General features: G+C 50.6%; 1 protein-coding gene across 1 annotated transcript in view; it reads right to left on the reverse strand.

The window, feature by feature from the left end:
* Positions 1-3,882, reverse strand: part of HVCN1 (hydrogen voltage gated channel 1) — a 30,398-nt gene extending 26,516 nt beyond the window's left edge. Inside the window, exons 1-2 of the mRNA XM_006910029.3 lie at positions 3,805-3,882; positions 3,626-3,715 (exon numbers count right to left, since the gene is read on the reverse strand). The gene's annotated coding sequence lies outside the window, so the exon portion shown is untranslated. The remainder of the gene's footprint in view (positions 1-3,625; positions 3,716-3,804) is intronic.
* Positions 3,883-4,153: the final 271 nt, after the last annotated feature.

Below are 4,153 nucleotides of genomic sequence, written 5' to 3' on the forward strand. Positions count from 1 at the left end.
GGGGGGTCACCTTAATGGGTATGGGGGTTTCTTTTTGGGGTGATGAACATGCTCTGGAACTAGACCGAGGTGGTGGCTGCATAACACTGTCGATGCATTAAACACCACTGAATTGTTTACTTTACCAAAGTTAGTCTTAAATTACATAAATTTCACTCCAGTTAAAAAAATCCGTAGATTACAGCGCTGACATTGCTCTGGAAAGCAGTGAAGAATCTAAACATCCACCAACAGGGGTCTTGTTAAGTCAGTGAAGGTCTATCTGAGCAGTGAGAGCAGTGCCATTAAAGCTTCATATGTGGATGAGGAAGGAAGTGAATACAGTAAGGCCCCCCACCTCATTAAATCACAACATGTAGAGCATGATCCCATCTATGTGAAAAGGTTACAAATGCATTTTTTAAAAGTCTGCAAGGATATAGCCAGACTCTTCACAGTGGTTTCTGCTGGAGGAAAAGGGAGTGATTTTGGGAGTAGGGTGGTTATTTCTCCTCTCTCAGCTTTTAGGTCTGAACTTTTACAATGACTACGTGTTACTTTTTCAAAATTATTTTTAATGTAGGTGACATATACATGTAGTAAAAATTTAAATAATACAAAAAGATATACTGTGACAAGTAAGCTTCCTTTCTACCCATTCTTCCCAGAAGTGGTTACTCTTACCAGTTTCCTACTTAGCCTTCCGGAATATTCTGTGCCTTCGTAAGCCCGTACATATTTATTATTCTCTTTCTTTTTTTTTTTCCTTAAACAAACAGGAGCCCACACTACTCTGAACCTTGCTTATTTCCCTTTAGGGTGTGGTAGGCTGAATAATGGTCCCCTGGGGATGCACACATCCTAATCCTAATCCCTAGGGATTTTGCAGATGTGATTAAAGGATCCGGAGATGGATTATCTAGGTGGGCCCAATGAATCAGAAGGGTCTTTACAAACAGAGCAGGAGAATCAGATGTAGAAGGAGATGTGACTATGAAAGCAGAGACTGGAGTCAGAGAGAGATTTGAAGATTTTATGCTCCTGGCTTTGAAGATGGAGAGAAGGGGTCATGAGCCAAAGAATGTTGGTGGCCTCTAGAAGCTGGAAAAGGCAAAGAGACAGATTATCCCCTAGAGCTTCAGAAGCAATGCAGCCCTGCTGACACCTTGATCTGGGCTCCCTAAGGCTGATTTTGCACATCTGATCCTCAGAACTGTAAGATAATGTGTTGTTTTAAGCTATCAGATTTACGGTCATTTGTTACAGCAGCCATAGGAGGTTAACACAGTATCTCAGAGGTTGTCCCATGTCAGTCTGTCTAGATCAAGTGCACTGTTTGGAGTGACTGACAGCACAGGATTCCCCTCACCGGAGGCGTGTGCCTAGTCCCACCAGTGACCAACTCACAGGTTGTTTCCCAATCTTTGCTGCCCCAATGTTCCAATGAAGAACCTGGCACGCTGTGTGTCACTTCTATGATTTTTTTAAAAAAATTACCATTTAAAAAAAAAATTCACCAAGACTTCAAAAAAAAAAAAAAAAGAGGAGTTCTTTCTCTCCCCACAGCACCATGCCAAGGGACTTTCAAAGAGTTTCTTGCTGGTTGACTGGCAGAGCAGTTTCTGCAACCAGCGGAGGTTGGTTCCGCGTGTTCCTGTTCCAGCCCCTGGGGCATGTCACCCTGATCTCACGAGGGGGGCTCAAGTGGAACCATCGCCACACGTGAAGGTGAAGGGGAAAATTAAGGTGCCGTGGACATTTCCTTCTTTCATAAGACAGGAAACAGAACTAGCACCTACCTAGAAAAATACCCAGCTTCAGTAATTCAAGCAACAGAAAATTTAAACCTAACATGACTTCTCCATTAAAAGAGACAAAACAAATAAAACTGAGAACACCCAATGCTTGTGGGGCTGTAGAAAGACTTGCACACATTGCCAGGGATAAGTTTTCTAAACAGCCACCTGGTAGTAAGTGGCATGTGCCTTCAGAATGATCACACCCTTGACTTCAACAGTTTGGGAACTATATATGTCAAAAGAGATCACTCGGTAGCAGAAAAAAAACAAACAAACAAATATGTGCAATTTGCACAAAAAAATGTTTAAAGCTAAGTTGGTATTACGGCTAGAAGCTGGAAACAGCATCCAAGCCCCGATTTAAGGAAAAGCTGAGGAAGGCAGTGGGTGGTTAGGAGGAATGGCAACTCGGAGGTCTATGCAGAAAGAATGCCGTGAGGCAATGAGGAGAACTCTGAGGGTTGCACACTCTGCTTGCAACTGTACAAAATTATCAGACCTTTTCCTGTGTGCCAGGCAGAGTGCTGGGTTCTGGGGAATCCGAAGGGAAGAGGCAAGAAAAAGGTCAGGGCCCTGGTAGGCTGACATTTTAGCCGGTGAGACCAACGAAGAACCAAGGGAAAAACATGAGCAAGGAATCATCATCCAGGTCTAAGCAAGGGAAGACGGAGAAACGGTAATGCAACGGGGTGCAAGCGCGTGTGGCTCTGGCAGTGGGGTGGTCAGGGCAGACTTCTGAGCCTTATAGGGTGGTCCCTGAATTGCAAGGATGTTAAGTTACACGAAGATGGCAGGGAAGGACATTCCCAAGAGGAAGAGCACGTGCAGAGGCCCTGAGAGCAGAGAACTCGGGCATGTCTAAGGAGAGAGCTGTGGCTGCACTGGGCAGCAGGGTAAGAGGATGGTGGCGGGAGAGGACAGTCGGGAATTAAGTAGGCCCCCTCAATGCTGAGGGTCTGGGGGTCGAGGTGGGAGCGCAGAGGAGCAGCCAGATACAGAATATGCTGAGGGGTAGAACGTGCGGTGGGCTTTGATGTGGGGGTGGGCCTTGATGTGGGGGACAGGAGAAGAGCAGGCTGAGGGGCAAGGATACTCTGGGCTTCCTCCTTCTTGCTAAAGCAGTGGGGGGGGAGGGCTTGGGGGATGCAGAGAGGTTCTGGAATTGTGCAAGCTGCAGCTCGAAGATTTTCAAAACCCTGCTCTTACCAGCCTTTCCTCGAGGGGGTCAGAGAGGGAAGAAGTTGCCACCCCCAGCCTTGGTCTTACTCAAGAAGCTCCAGCTGCTTGGCGGGGCTGCCCGGAAACACTGCAGATCTCAGACAGTTCTGACTGACTCGAGGTTAAAGGTGTCCAGGACAGAGAAGTGCTTCAGAGGGGCGGGGATGGAGCTGGGCGCAGGTGGGGCCAGGCACTAGGCTAGGCCTTCACACCAGTCATCTCATTTAATCTCAGCAATCCCATAAGGTGGGTGCCACGCTTAACGCCATGGGACAGATAAGAGGTACAGAGAGGTAAAGTCTCATGGCTAAGCCGAGAAGCGCCCCCGGGACCCAGTGGAGGTGCTGAGATAAGGCCTGGGAGTTCCCGGAGGGGGCTGGACTGCTCCCCCCACTCCTGGAGTTCAACCTGACTGCAACCCACCATTCGGATTCCTCCCACCTGTTACCCAGGAGAAGGATTTGCTGCCCTGGGTGTCCTTCCCTCAGGGTGGCTGGCTCATTTCAGTCTCCTCCTAGGATACCTGGCATTGGCTTTATCCCTCCCACCCCCCAACCCCCACTTCTCTCCCTGGGGTCTGGGGGCGGGGCAGGGATGGGGAATAAAGGAACTCAGGGCTTCGCACCCACCTGGGTGTGTAAGTTCTGGCTCTCAGTCCTTTGGCTGCGTGACCCAAGGCAAGCAAATGGCGTGGCCTCTCTGAGTCTTGGTCTCTTCACCTGTAAGAGGAAGACAAGGATGGTTGGTACCTACCTCACCCTCACGTGCTGCTGCTGCTGCTGCCTGGCGTGAGCTGAAGTCAAGGCACCTGGCCCAGACTCCGGACAAAAGGGTAGTTCTCAGCAATACCCCCATTTCCAATGGGAGATGACTGAGGCCGAGAGGGGCTTCGCTCCCAGGTCCCGTGCATGTCGTTTCCCGTTCTGCCCCTCTGATGGACTCCAGCACCCCCTGGGCAAGGCAGGGGTCCCCGGGGGAATCTGCCCGCCCGCGTGGGCCCGCGCTGGGAAACGCTGGCACCGAGGGCAGCTGGGGCGGGCTGGGATCCCGCGGGGTCCCAGCAGGATGGCGGGAGGCCTGCTCCCCTCGGAGGACGCGGGCCGAGGGGCCGCACGCCGAGACGGGGCACGCCCCCGCCCGGGAGCACTCACCCTGGG

This window comes from Pteropus alecto, unplaced genomic scaffold (genome assembly GCF_000325575.1).
Source record: "Pteropus alecto unplaced genomic scaffold, ASM32557v1 scaffold213, whole genome shotgun sequence".
NCBI classification, from domain to species: Eukaryota; Metazoa; Chordata; class Mammalia; order Chiroptera; family Pteropodidae; genus Pteropus; species Pteropus alecto.